Source organism: Panulirus ornatus, chromosome 58 (genome assembly GCF_036320965.1).
Source record: "Panulirus ornatus isolate Po-2019 chromosome 58, ASM3632096v1, whole genome shotgun sequence".
Taxonomy (NCBI): domain Eukaryota; kingdom Metazoa; phylum Arthropoda; class Malacostraca; order Decapoda; family Palinuridae; genus Panulirus; species Panulirus ornatus.
In genome coordinates, this window is record NC_092281.1 from 35,850,766 (window position 1) to 35,867,214 (window position 16,449).

At 39.5% G+C, this 16,449-nt stretch overlaps 1 non-coding gene across 1 annotated transcript; it reads left to right on the top strand.

Annotated features, from left to right (window-relative positions):
• The first annotated feature begins 11,095 nt into the window (after nucleotides 1-11,095).
• On the top strand, nucleotides 11,096-11,165 carry TRNAT-UGU (transfer RNA threonine (anticodon UGU)). The gene has a single exon. It is a non-coding gene; the product is annotated as a tRNA-Thr (tRNA).
• The last annotated feature ends 5,284 nt before the right edge of the window (nucleotides 11,166-16,449 follow it).

Sequence of the window (16,449 nt, forward strand, 5' to 3'; positions counted from 1 at the left end):
TACATGTACACACACTGTTTGTATTCAGGTTTTTGACATGAGTGGATGAATCAAAGGCTTAACCACCAAACTGTTTTCTTAATGATGTCGTATCTCATTTTGTGTGTAAGGAGATTGTCATCTCCCATTGAAAATTCTTAGATTGAAGAGTCACACACAACTTTCTACTGCGGCGCACCCTCGATCGTCACATCTCCACAGATATATAAACTGTGATCACATGGGACATGTGTGTATCCTAAAGATTCCTTTCTGATACCACAGATCCATTTGCGTCCTCAGGGATCAGTATTGTGTATTCATAACACAACGCTGGGGAGGTTCACCACACACGACAGAGGGATGGTAGGTATGAAAACTTGGACTCATTTGAGATCAAAGCACAGTCTGTCAACAAGACAGACCATCATTGTTCATGACAGCTCTGCGATCGGCCTCTCGCCAGTCAGCCTCTAGTGCTCAAGAACCAACACTACTGTATCCACGTTGACACATGATGTAGTGATGTTCAGATGACAGGAATACATCATGATAACTACAGCCAGGAGGTCACTGCCAGGATCAGGTATATATGATTGATCCGGTGGCTTCGAGAGATTTAAAGGCGAAGCAGCTCGGCTCTCCTGCTCCACTCTCGACGCAGCTGTGGAGAGGCAGACAACCAGTGGAATTCGAGTCATAATTTCTGTATGTATGGCTTACCAAACACTCAGTGTGACCTACCATTAAGCTCATACCTCCCATGGCGCTTTTGAAAGCCGCAGTATTCCACCTTCCAAGAAGTGACATGCAAATAACATGAATGAAATTCTGTTTGCAACAAACATTTGAGTACGTAATGAAACCTAGGACTCTAATGCTCGGGACTTGCTCCTTGGTCGTAACTGAGAAAGAAGTCCCTCCTCCTCCTTGCTCTGAGAGCATTTGTCTTTCCTTTTATTGCTCTGGGGTTTTGAAGAACTTCCCTGTTGTAAGTAAAGCACCTTAGAGAGACAGATGGCCATTGATGGGATTTATACTCGTCTCTAACCATACCAAGACAAACGCATTGAGCTGATGCAACACTTGTCGTGGTAAGCTACCAATACTTTGCCCATTCTCTCGTATCAGTGGAAAACAGCCGGTAGAGTGACGGTACACGGGCTTCGATAGACTGACTAACCTCCTCATTTCATTCATCTCCTGATTCAGAGATCCTTTGCAGTTACTGAGGTCGAAAGAGTAATGACTATAAGAATCGCCTCAGCTCCCAGCAAGACAGTGTCTTAGGAGTCATGACGCCATATACTTGAGCTTGACCCGTTGCTGCTACTACTAACCCTCCCGTTTACGGAGCAGAATGAGAGAGTTTATAGAGTGAAAGACTATGAAAAACCAGTCTAGGTCCTTCAGGGCAGGCTTGAAAGTACGATGCCTTACATTTTTCCTAGCGGTCTACAGGGTGAATTGAAGGCGACGTGAAGGTATTTTTCTCTGTTCTTATAAAGGCAAACTTACAAAAGAAGATCATCAGTCATTGTGACGACATGCTGAGAACACATGACTGTCGTCTCTTGGAGGAAAGGTGTCCCTTAAAGGGGTCACTATGATGGATTTCAGAGCACGAACCCTTGCTTTGTGTCCCGCAGGACGGACCGTCAATGAAACTAGATTCATGACAGGCCTACGCCAGTCCTTTCTCTGGTGGCTAAGTTTCAGATCGATATCATATTACAACTTTTTGATCAGAAGGAAGACAAGTTGTCTTTGTGGAAGATCCAGGATACCTTGAGGTGAAAATTCATTTCTTTCATGGTAAATTAAGCAAATAGTGCAATCCTTTGCATTCTCAGCCAGCACATAGCCAGGTGGAAATTATAATAAGGTTTTAATTTTCTCGAGGGATATTCTGGGAGTCCGTGTCATGAGAATATTCAAAGTGTATAGCAACACAACACGCAACACCCTTGGAGAGAGAGAGAGAGAGAGAGAGAGAGAGAGAGAGAGAGAGAGAGAGAGAGAGAGAGAGAGAGAGAGAGAGAGAGAGAGAGAGAGAGAGAGAGAGAGAGAGAGAGAGAGAGAGAGAGAGAGAGAGAGAGGTTCTTCTCAGGAGATCTCTAGGTAATAGATGGGTCCCTAACTGTGTTGGAAGGTTAAGAGTTCAATAAATGAAGACATTTTTAGGTCATGTTCAACGTCCTCGATCTCGACGTCCTATCAGGAAATCATAGATAGTAAAGACAAGGGAGCAGCAGCCAGCGATAGTAAGGGTAAAGTTGTTTGATTCTGGAATGTTAGTATCTCATTTAGGTTCTTTTTAGGCTTTCCCTGTTTCTGGTCGCGGACTGAACATTTATGCTCCTTTCAATCATACGTTGTTTGCAATGTGCCATATCATACACAGATTTAACGCGAAATACGATTCAGAAATTACTGAATGACACGTATGTTATACAACCTTTCTAATATTCTAGTATTAACAACGCTTTACCATTGTTAAGCAGACAATAGCAGGAAGCCGAGGACATATACATAAATCGTAGACAAGTTTTCTGTTTATGTGAAGATTGCTCTCTCTCACGAGGACAGTGGTAAATAAAAAGAAAGAAAGAAACAAAGTAGATTGAAGATCAACAGAGATCATGTTACTCACAGAGTGGAGGGTGTTACCGGACCCCGTCTGCAAGAGGGTACAAAGGGAGTGGGAAGTCATCTGTGGAGAGGTAGTGCTGTCGTCAGTGGACTGAAAGGCTTACAGTCTCGTCGAGGACTCTTTGGCTTCAGAGGAGTTGTCCATTTTTCATTACTCCTGCATGAGGTGAAGCTTCGAAGCTGCAGGAGACCCATAGAGTATAATAACGAGTTGATAGGTAGGAGATCGGGTCTCCTTTGTTTGCGGTACTCAGTGAAGATCAAGCGGCCTTTGTAGATTTATTAGAAAAATACGTACGTATATTGTCGTACTCTGGGCTATAGTCTTATGACACACTACGACACACTCTAGTGAACAGTGTGACGATGCTGGCCAGTGTGTCCCCTCAGGTCACACTGGCAGGGGATATATGGGAGTCCGTCAACACCCATTCAACAACGTGTTCAAATAACAGATCAGCTCTTACGTGTTCAAACATCCTGATTAACAGTAGCCCGTGGGAACAGTGAGCCCGTGGCAACATGCATCTAACTCTATGTAACTCACAGTAAAATGATGATAACAAATACCTAATGAAAAATTAATGATAAATGTGCGTGAGTCTTACAAGAAGATAGTTCCGAATGAGGATAATAATAATAATGATAAAGATGATAACAATGATGATGATAATGATATTATGATCATAGTAATAACTCAGATGGAAAGCTTCATTAATGGAGAGGTGAGCGGCGATGTGTCCGAAAAGAGTTCATCCTTTCACACTCGTCATTAAGCCATGATGCTGTTGGTCACTGATGGCAGAGATTGAGTCTGAAAAAATGCCAGTGGAGCCCAAGGTCAGCCCAGAGAGAGAGAGAGAGAGTCACTGTGAGGGAGAGGGAGACTTCCTGTTTCTCCTTCGAATGAATTAACAGATGATGACGATTGATTCACCTCTTCTCAGCGGCTCAGAATCTGCCCTCAGTCATGTGCAGTACAAATACCAGGAACTCTAGATTATTCCAGCCACTCCCAGGTTAACCTTAAACCTTGACCTGTTTGTGTTACGCTGTAAGACTCACGCATACTACCATTAATTTTTCATCAACTATTTGGTATTATCATTTTACTGTGAGTTACATAGAGTTAGATGCATGTTGCCACGGGCTCACTGTTCCCACGGGCTACTGTTACTCAGGATGTTTGAAACTGTACATCTTGGGAGGAATTTAAAACGTTGTTTAAATTCGGTTGTGAGGAATCATTCTCAGATAATCTACTAACCGTCCTTTTACGTGCTCTTAACACTACATACACGGATGATACGTCAATCCCTGATCACTGGAGTACCACCTTACATGGAAGAATGACGTTATTTAGGCAGGCTTACGAATCCTCACCCTGGATGTCGGCCATGATGAAGCCTGAAACTCATGTGCAAACACTCGTGTTTATTACACATACTCTTCATCCTCAAGGACCTGACCTCCAAACGTAGCTCGGCGGTTACTTGATGAAGACATCGACCCATCATGGTCAGTAACGAAAGTATTGGGTTACACTAAAAAGAAAGGTGGATATCACAACACCAAGACACTGGGGAGGGTGTCGGCTTCCCAATGTATGAGGAAACATTCTAGTGATCAACACAATCATTGCTCTCACGGCCACTTAAAGCGATGCAGTGATGACAAACACTCACATAAGGTGACGTGTTTCCGGTGTCACCAAACAGGACATAAAGCGAATGCGTGAGTCTTACAGGTTTAGGTTTCTTAATTGTTGACTACAGGGACGAGTTTATAAGGAAGTGAGGAATTTGGGAAGGGTTTATTGATGGGTGCCGGGAGTGTGGTGGTGATGATGAAGGATCAGAGAAAATATATTATGTCGGAGGTCAATAGATCCTGGTGCTCGACCCAGAACACTGCGAGCCAATCACTTTCCTCTCTTCCTACTCGTACATATGCCTTACATCCTTGGTCAAAGCTTTTCACTGCTTCTAGCAACTTAACACCCACACCATATAAACGCTTCAAGCCTTCAACAATGCATCTCTATCAACTTTATCATATGCCTTCTCCAGATCCATAAATGCTACATACATATCCATTTGCTTTTCTAAGTATTTCTCACATACATTCTTCAAAGCAAACACCTGATCTACACATCCTCTATCACTTCTGAAACCACACTGATCAGTCAATACCCTCCCATATTATTTCCCAGGAATACTCAACAAACTTATATCTCTCTAATTTGAACACTCACCATTATCCCTTGTGCCTTTATACAATGGCACTATGCATGCATTCCGCCAATCCTCAGACACCTCACCATGAGTCATACATACATTGAATATCCTTACTAACCAGTCAACAACAAAGTCACCCACTTCTTGAATAAATTCCACTGCAGCACCATGCAAAAATAACAATAAATAATATAGATAAACGGATAGATAGATATAGATAAGTACTTAGAAATATAGATGTTAAATACATATATAGATATCCTCTTTGGTAATATTACTTTCCAAACAAGGAAGAATAAAAAAGGTGGATAGCAAGGAAATTTCATCTCTTCTCTAGACCATACTTCGCACTATATATATATATATATATATATATATATATATATATATATATATATATATATATATATATATATATATATATATATATATATATATATATATGTATATATATATATATATATATATATATATATATATATATATATAATATATATATATATATATATATATATATATATATATATATATATATATATATATATATATATATATATATATATATATATATATATATATATATATATATATATATATATATATATATATATATATATATATATATATATATATATATATATATATATATATATATATATATATATATATATATATATATATATATATATATATATATATATATATGATAGAGTTGATAGAGATGCTCTGTGGAAGGTATTAAGAATATATGGTGTGGGAGGCAAGTTGTTAGAAGCAGTGAAAAGTTTTTATCGAGGATGTAAAGCATGTGTACGTGTAGGAAGAGAGGAAAGTGATTGGTTCTCAGTGAATGTAGGTTTGCGGCAGGGGTGTGTGATATCTCCATGGTTGTTTAATTTCTTTATGGATGGGGTTGTTAGGGAGGTGAATGCAAGAGTTTTGGAAAGAGGGGCAAGTATGAAGTCTGTTGGGGATGAGAGAGCTTGGGAAGTGAGTCACTTGTTGTTCGCTGATGATACAGCGCTGGTGGCTGATTCATGTGAGAAACTGCAGAAGCTGGTGACTGAGTTTGGTAAAGTGTGTGAAAGAAGAAAGTTAAGAGTAAATGTGAATAAGAGCAAGGTTATTAGGTACAGTAGGGTTGAAGGTCAAGTCAATTGGGAGGTAAGTTTGAATGGAGAAAAACTGGAGGAAGTAAAGTGTTTTAGATACCTGGGAGTGGATCTGGCAGCGGATGGAACCATGAAAGCGGAAGTGGATCATAGGGTGGGGGAGGGGGCGAAAATTCTGGGAGCCTTGAAGAATGTTTGGAAGTCGAGAACATTATCTCGGAAAGCAAAAATGGGTATGTTTGAAGGAATAGTGGTTCCAGCAATGTTGTATGGTTGCGAGGCGTGGGCTATGGATAGAGTTTTGCGCAGGAGGATGGATGTGCTGGAAATGAGATGTTTGAGGACAATGTGTGGTGTGAGGTGTTTTGATCGAGTAAGTAACGTAAGGGTAAGAGAGATGTGAGGAAATAAAAAGAGCGTGGTTGAGAGAGTAGAAGAGGGTGTTTTGAAATGGTTTGGGCACATGGAGAGAATGAGTGAGGAAAGATTGACCAAGAGGATATATGTGTCGGAGGTGGAGGGAACGAGGAGAAGTGGGAGACCAAATTAGAGGTGGAAAGATGGAGTGAAAAAGATTTTGTGTGATCGGGGCCTGAACATGCAGGAGGGTGAAAGGAGGGCAAGGAATAGAGTGAATTGGATCGATGTGGTATACCGGGGTTGACGTGCTGTCAGTGGATTGAATCAGGGCACGTGAAGCGTCTGGGGTAAACCATGGAAAGCTGTGTAGGTATGTATATTTGCGTGTGTGGACGTATGTATATACATGTGTATGGGGGTGTGTTCGGCCATTTCTTTCGTCTGTTTCCTTGCGCTATCTCGCAAACACGGGAGACAGCGACAAAGCAAAAAAAAAAAAAAAAAAAAATATATATATATATATATATATATATATATATATATATATATATATATATATATATATATATATATATATCCCTGGGGATAGGGGATTAAGAATACTTCCCACGTATTCCCTGCGTGTCGTAGAAGGCGACTAAAAGGGGAGGGAGCGGGGGGCTGGAAATCCTCCCCTCTCGTTTTTTTTTAATTTTCCAAAAGAAGGAACAGAGAATTGGGCCAGGTGAGGGTATTCCCTCAAAGGCCCAGTCCTCTGTTCTTAATGCTACCTCGCTAACGCGGGAAATGGCGAATAGTTTAAAAGAAAGAAAAAAAAAAAATATATATATATATATATATATATATATATATATATATATATATATATATATATATATATATATATATATATATATATATATATATTTATATATATATATATATATATATATATATATATATATATATATATATATATATATATATATATATATATATATATATATATATATATCCTTCATTATTTTTACTTTCGAAATTGAGGAACAGAAGAATGAGCCAAGCAAGTAAATTTCGTCAAAGACATCTCTCTTTTCTTAACGCTGCCTCGCAAAGATTTTCATTAATTTAAATTGAAGAAACAGACGTATTTTCTATTGTCTGGTTAGCTCAGTGGTAGAGCGTGAGTCTCACACTCAAGGTCGTGGGTTCGAGACCCACACCAGATATATTTTTTGTCTATCTTTTCTCATTTTGTCCGCATCACATGTGTGCAACATTCAGTATGTTCGTCCAACGTTATAGTGAAGATCTTCACAATAAATTGAGGTTTTCGACCTTATCTGAAAGGGTCAGGTCCACCAAGACGTCCTTGAAATCTTCCAGAAGCTTCTGGCGATCCTCCTCCAACTGCTGGGCACATCAGAGTTAACATGGGCCGGACATCGGTTGTGGAACGACTTAATCTGCTTCCGGTAGTTAGCAGGGATGATAATGAGGGCTCTAACCTCATACCAGGTCAGCTTAGTTCCAGTCTATTGCTTAGTTCCAGTCTATTGCTTAGTTCCAGTCTATTGCAACGACAATAAAAAAGTAAAACTCATTTCTTCGTGGAAAATTGAGAGGAAAACACGACAGCAACATGGAGATTTACCCTGTGGTTATTTTGCCGGCTAGTCGGCAACGGTCGGTCAAAAACTATTTTGCCGTGGTAATCTCAGTACTTCATATAATACTATGTCACAAAATATGTTCTTGGGGGCGTAGCTCAATGGTAGAGCACTCGCTTGGCATGCGAGAGGACCCGGGTTCAAACCCCGGCGCTTCCATTTTTGTTATTTGGGAAATTCATTGTTTTCAGTGTTATATATATATATATATATATATATATATATATATATATATATATATATATATATATATATATATATATATATATATATATATATCATCCGATCAGGGAAGTTAAGCAACGTTGGGTCTGGTTAGTACTTGGATGGGTGACCGTCTGGGAACACCAGATGCTGTTATCCCTGGGGATAGGGAAGAAAGTATACTTGCAACGTATTCCCTGCGTGTCGTACAAGGCGACTAAAAGGGTAGGGAGCAGAAGGCCGGAAATCCTTTACTCTCATTTTCAATTTTCCAAAAGACAGAACAGAGAAGATATAAAGATATTGTAAAGATGTAACTAATATAAGATATAAGAATGAATGGAAGATATGGATGTAGCTGAAACAAGGAGTAATGAAGATTAAGGTGCAATGAAAATTATTCTGTAGTGAAGATAAATGTATATGTTAAAATTTTGTATTGAACATCAAGAAGTAATGATAATGATGAGACTGTAGTGAAGATGAGGGTTTAGTTAGGGAGTAGTGACAATTGCCTTTAAAATGACAATAAGAGAGTAACACAATGAGGAACACAAACTTTCCAAAGCTACGTTCAAGTCAGACTTTGAACTAAGTTCGGTAAACAGAAAGATGATGTTAAGATGAGAGTGTAGTGAAGAAGAGTATAGTGATGATAAGGATATTGTCAAGATAGGTTGTAGTGAGGAAAAGAATGTAGTGAACGTATGAATGTAGTAGAGATAAGGGTTATAAAAGAGTAAAGTTTATATGAAATGATTATGTAGTGAAGATAAAAATTATTTTTGGTGAACATCAGAGAGTACAATGATGATGGTATGGTAGAAGTAACTGTGTAGTGAAGAAGAGGGTATAGTGAAGATATAATTTAGTGTAATGGATCATGCATTACAAAGCTGTGTCTATCCACACACGTGTTACACGTCCCAGGTAAAGATATATTCTAGAGATAGTGTATATCTAACATATATATGTGTTTTATAAATATTTATAAAAAGTTTTCCTGAGGGACAATACCTAAGACTTTCGTATTAAAGTTGATCAGTTGTAAGTGATCAAGCATTACAAAGGTGTGTCCATTGCCACAGGTGCTACTGATCCGGGGTAAAGGTATTTTACAATTTTTGTTTCCTTAACCCTTCTAGTTATCTATGCTTCATCTCTGGCTTGATCCTTGCAAGTGACATTTATGTGTGTAATTCTCTTTATTCTTATCATATAATCAGTCAGTTGAGGTGCAGAACACGCTTTTCTTCCTGGTCACTCCACTCTGTCACATTCAGAAGGTGTTACCGGGCTCAACCCGTACGTCGTTACACCAGGAATGACAAGTAACCTTGGGGAAAGGCTGTATCATCGACCAGGGAAGGGAAGAAATAGCACAGTCTCATCGAAAACCTTTATCGCTTCATAGATATGTGCCATCATCCCCTGCTCCTGTGTGGAGTGCAGCAGCCACCAAGGTGTAGGAGCGCCATCAAAGATGTGCTGGTGATGTGTGGTAATAATAATACGAAGGTGTAGGAGCGCCATCAAAGGTGTGCTGGTGATGTGTGGTAATAATAATACGAAGGTGTAGGAGTGTCATCAAAGGTGTGCTGGTGATGTGTGGTAATAATAATACGAAGGTGTAGGAGTGCCATCAAAGGTGTGCTGGTGATGTGTGGTAATAATAATACGAAGGTGTAGGAGCGCCATCAAAGGTGTGCTGGTAGTGTGTGGTAATAATAATAATACTGTTCACACCATCACCTGGGCTGAGACTCAGGACCTGTTACCCTCCTCCTAAGAAGGACTATTTCTGTGTCCCTACTCATCACACTCTCGACCTTCTTACTATCTTCAAACGATCGGAAATAAAGGCAGATCGTAACTCCGTTAATGAGGTAATAAATTCCCTACGATGAAAAGATATTGTGTTTAGGATTATGAAGAGCAAGGAATAGACCCAGATGAGCCAGTGTCCGGGCGTGGCCACTCCTCCATATTGTGTCCCCGGTAGCCACTTGGCCAGCGCTACTGTGTGTCGACTCCCTATTGGTGGACCGCTGCTGCTTGCGATTTATGATTGGTCCTCTGCGGCCCAATGATTTCTGTGCTACGCCTCCGCGGTAGTTGATTGGTCATCGATTGTGAGGATGGAATCAGGGATGAAACATGTATAACTAGAAAGGTTAAAGATACAAAGATGGTGAAATACCTTGGCCCGGGATCAGTAGCACCTGTGGCAATGGACACACCTTTGTAATGCTTGATCACTTACAACTGATCAACTTTAATACGAAAGTCTTAGGTATTGTCCCTCAGGAAAACTTTTTATAAATATTTATAAAACACATATATATGTTAGATATACACTATCTCTAGAATATATCTTTACCTGGGACGTGTAACACTTGTGTGGATAGACACAACTTTGTAATGCATGATCCATTACACGAAATGAACTTCACTAACGAAGAGTTATACAACGCGTCGTTGGAAAACATTAATCAAATACCTATACATATCATTTATGTTAGTAAAAGACATTCTTGATAGTAAACATAAGAAATGATGATGAAAGATAAAGGACGTAGAGGTAAATATTTTGTTGAGATGAAATACTCCTGCCTTATAAACTAGCTCCTTGTCTTGCATTTTCTCTTAGACATCCACATGAGAATGCATTCTGTTCGTTTAATCATAAATGCTGATGTTTCTAACACATCTTTATTATTTCTTATATAATCTTAAGGACTCAGGCTAAGATCTTGGTTATGAACAATCATTATAATGCAACACAATTCATATTTATCATAAATAAATCATTTATCACAATAACCATTATGTTTGTACCAGAATCTTTAAGTCTTCAATCACGTTTGTTAATATATAAGAAAACTTTCCGGCACTGACGAGTGGCTCCGTGGTGTAGTGGTTAGCACATGTCTTGTAAACAGTTGGTCCGGGTTCGATTCCCGGCGGAGCCTTTGTTTCCATAATTTTTTGTGATCGAAAATACTCGTAGGTAGGCTCTCTCTCTCCCTCTCTCTCTCTCTCTCTCTCTCTCTCTCTCTCTCTCTCTCTCTCTCTCTCTCTCTCTCTCTCTCTCTCTCTTTATCAGCCGACAGGTAAGTTGATATGTGCTGGGTGGGTGGGTGGGTGGGTGGGGTGCAGAGTGGCTCGCCGTCATTTGGCAAGAACTTCATCGCTCTCACTCAGTCACGCAATCTACATTCATAGTGGCTGGCTGGGGAGAGAGAGAGAGAGAGAGAGAGAGAGAGAGAGAGAGAGAGCTCTGTCTTATGAGTTCATCTAACGAGATTTTGCCAAAAGGCAGGGCAAGCGCGTAACGCTCTCCGCAGAGAAATATATTGTCACGAAGAAAAAGATCAAAGTGGTGGGAGTAAGGTGTTGTGATGTGTTATGTCTGGGAAGGAGAGGTTGTATGTTTGTGGAGTGAGAGCCAGCAGACAACGTCTGGGTGAGACAGGAAGGTAAGAAAGCTGCCTGAGTCAGAGGAGTGGTAATTAACAGCCACTAAAATGCCTGGAAACTGTAGTGACGTAAGTGACATGGGGGCCTGCATGGGTCTGCTGGTGGTGGCGGGGTTGTCGTCAGAGACCAAATATAAATGTTGATGTTGCATGACATTAAGGTGAGGCTGTTGTGTGGTGTGGCGGGAAAGGTAGTATAATATTGGAAGCTGGTAATGTGGTATCGTACTCAGGCATGAAGCTCTGAAAGATCTGTGTGGCTGAGCACGACGGCGCGACCTTCAGGTAGTATGATGGCCTGACCTTTGACCTGACCATTAAGGTTATACGTGCATGTATGTACGTAACCGTAAGTATGTTTTCCTTTGTCATTATGTGTTTACAGTATACATTTGACCGGCTGGTGATCTCAGTGGTGTCTGTGCTAAGGCCTGGCGTAAACATTTGGACCTACAAGCATAAAAGAAAGTTCTGGAGGCAAGTGTAGAGAAGGAAATTCTTGTGAATATTTCATGTGTGCTTCCATCATGCAGACCACAGTGTTGTTGGGTCAGGCTGGAGGTTTGGAGTGGCAAAGGAGAGACTGGACTTGATGACTTGTGTAAGGGGACGAGAGACTGACGTGGTACCGTGATTAAGATATTAGTATGTAATTACTCATCTTTCTCTTCCCTTGAAGAAATGTTTCACCTTTGTAAGGCGCCAGTGTTTAGAATTTAGATTTTTGACTTGCCAGCCAGTTTGCATCTAGATAGACTTCATATTTAAGTTCAAGATGGTGATCAATACACCTGTACCCTGAGCCACCGACTCTCGCTCCACTTACAAGAAGGTGGAATCAAACATCATCATGAACAAAAGCATGGAACGAGACTAACGAGGGAGATTATAATGAATAACATCAAAATCATTACTAGTTGTAGTGATCGCAGGAGACTACACAGATTAGAAGCCATTCACATAAGAGAGGAAGCCCCTGTCATCAACATCCAGACAAACATGACCACACACATATAGCTCTTTGATGGCCCATCAATAAGACGTAGAGCTAATACAGTGCCAAATCTCCGATATGTGATTAATTACTGTGTTGTTACAAACATTCCATTATACAAAGGAATGTAAAGGTATTCATACAGCAGTGGACCACTGGGTCACTTCGAGGTTGATGGTGATAGTGGAAGATATCAGGAACTCACACATTAGTGTAGTGGAAGATATCAGGAACTCACACATTAGTGTAGTGGAAGATATCAGGAACTCACACATTAGTGTAGTGGAAGACATACAGATAATGTAAAGATAAACCTGTATATTGTCAATGTGACTAATGATGAGACGCAAATAATGTTAATCTTGAACTTGAAGGGAAATATTTCTCAAGTTTATTGTGAAACTTATCTATAATGTTGCTTCCAACCACTCTAACTGGTAAATTATTCCATGTTAACAATCACATTGAAGATAAAGTACTTCACCTGATCTGAGGTCAAACGTTTGTCCACCAGTTTGTGTTCATTTCTACGAATGACATCAGATGTGACGTCATTAGTAGATAGAAATCTATACCGCATAGTGATTTTTGTTGGTTATACAGACAGTTAGTTTCGCTCTATTTCCAATGAACTTAACTTTTAAGTAAAGTAAACACGGTAAAAAAGTATCTTCCCGGATGTGTCCGATGAATTTAGAAATGATCAATACGACTCGTGTTGTCTGGGTAGGGTTGGTGAGTGTGAATGTAGACATGTTTCCTCATAATTATGGCAACTCATCTTTATTGTTAATTCCATCGAAATACGAAATTCATATACAATTCAGTATTACAATTTGTCCCTGTATTGATACGGAGTCATATCATACGATCATGATGAAATTGGTTCATAGTTAGACTTGCCAAGTCTCCTCAAATATGGAATGTTTCTAATTGTTGTATTCACCAGGTCTCCATATGAGTGGTCTGTACCATGACAGGTCTATGCTAGGTCTATGCTTGGTACGGGCCCTCACCTCAACCCGGCTCTTTATCTGATCTTGACTAACAGGTAGTTTGTTGTTAGGGAGGCTGGCTGCCTGGCTGGTACAGGGCTTTACAATATGACGGATCTCTTTGTAACAGGTAAACATGCATGTGTATTATTGGAGTGATCAGAATATCTCCTTTATGACCAAACAATTTAATGGTAGTATTTCTTATATCGTCAATGTAATGTTGGTATATTTGAAAACATATGAACAGTCATAAAGCCTGAATCCATAGTATATGTCCAACATTAAAGTTATATACATGTTGACTTTTATCATTACCAGTACAACATTGGTGAACTAATGGTCTTCAACCTGTATACACAAGATGAACCATCTGGATTTGTTCATTATTTCTGTTATAAAGACTTAGGTACGTCATCCAAGGTAATGATTGGTATTTTCTTTAGAAGGATCACTTAAATTTGGAATAAAATGATGATAAATTAAGAACCATATGTATATATGTAAACGTGTAGATATATGTATCTACTTGAGTCAGACGAATGTATTATATACTTAAGAATGTGACTGACAACTTATAAAATAAGATACAAACATTATGGTTAATGTGATAAATGATTTATAATAAATATGTACAGTGTTGCATTTGAATGGTTCTTAAGAATCAAGGCCTTTTAGCCAGTAAAAATGATAAGAAATTGAAAAAGGTGTTGAAAGCATAACAATCATAAGCCCCAGAATATATTATCCTCTGGATATGTAAAATAAAATCCAACGCAAAATAACTAGGTTAAAACAGGATTTATTCAGCATTTAAGAAAATATGTACTTTCCCTCTCCTTATCTCCTGTCATCATTTCTTATGTTTACTTCCAACAAATGTCTTGTATATCATATGAAAATTCGTTATAGGTATTAGGTGAATATTGTCCAGCGACGCGTTGTATAACTCTGTGGTCAAAGTTCATCCGAGGAGTAGATCATATATTACAAAGCTGTGTCTCTCCACACAGATGTTACACGTCCCAGGTTAAGATATTACCTTGATATGGCGTTTATCTAACATAGATATGTCTTCTATAAAGATTTGTAAACACGTTCTCCTGCGGGTCGATACCTAACGCTTTCGTATTAATCATTCGTAACTGACCAAGCATTACAAAGCTGTGTCAGTTCCCACATTCTGTTTCATTAATCATTCTAACTATATTTGTTTCATCATTGATTTGATCCTTACAATAAATACTTATGTTTGTAATTTTCTTTATCATATCATTAGTCAGTTGAAATGCACAATACGCTTGTCAACCTGGCCAGTCTACTGTTTTGGTCATGAGATATTATTCACAAGGTGTAACAGGACTCCATCCGTCAGCTGTGTCACCACCAGTGACAAGTCGTCCTTAGCAAGGCTGTGTCATCCTCAAAGGACGGAGAGAAATAGTACAGTCTCGTCGGAGAACCTTCTTGCTCCAAGGTGTCCATCATCCCCTCCTCCTGTGTAGAGTGCAGCAGCCACGAAGGTGTAGGAGCGCCATCAAAGGTGTGCTGGTGATGTGTGGTAATAATAATACTACTGTTCACACCATCAACCACAACCATTTCTCAGGTTTGTCTGTCCTACTTGTCGTCGCTGTACGTAACTCTGTCATTGCATATGTCTTCCTTGAACGTACACCTTCATATATTTCACTGTCCTAACTATTTGGACAATAATACGTTGAAAGGATTGTTAGCTGACTTTAAAGTGGAACATATAAAGGATTAGTGACCTAATGACCTTTCATAGGTCGCTGTCCGTTTGACTCCACCATTCGTCGTACGAACAGGGTGAGAGCGTGTCTGGTCTCAGAATCATCTTGAACCTCTGGGAAAACTGTTCAAGAATATTCGATTGATGGTTATAACATGACCTTTACCGCAGGTATGACCCTTGCAATCAATAGGGGTGAAAACCTTACTTACATGGGCCAAATATTTAGTGAGCGTGTGTATGACCTTACAAATATCTTCAACACGTGAAGGTGTTCAAGTATTTTTGGTTGAGGATCATGACTAACTTGTTGACTTTATTAACCCTGGCAGTGGATGAGCCACAAGCCCAAATAACCAACCAACCTGGCGATTATTCTAGATGTCTTGCTTGAGTGACAACGTAGCACCTAGGTTGAGCCCAAGAACTTGTTACCCTCCTCCATTCAGTCTGTTTTTCTATCTCTTCTTCACAACACACCCGAGAACCCTCCAGCAAACTCCACCACACTCACCTTCCTGCCAAACCCTTCCCTCTACGTCGTCAGTAATGAAGACAGACATTCATAGCTTCATATGCAGCTACCTGCTGGACCTGGACGATCATTTTATGTTAACTTATGGTTTACATTCTGGCTTCATGACCACAAGCTGATAGCCCTTAAATCCAACAACATATATACATCCTGTTATACAACTGATGTTACTGTCTGACGTATGTATGGTGCGGCTTGATGACCTTACCTGCTGATGGTCAAAATGTCATCATGTTGTGATTTGTATGTTTTGTTGTGTGGCACAGATTCTGGTGTAGATATCTTTAATAACCTTTACCATTTAACTATCCAGTATAGTGAACGATAGACAGAATTACGCGTTACAGACTCCGTATGATAAACACCTGACGAATCTCGAAACAACAAATTATTTGTTGGGTAAGATCAGGAACGAGTCGTCCAGTGGCAGAACATAAACCTACAACATGTAACAACAACAACAACAACAACAACAACAACCAACAAAAACTGTTATGTGA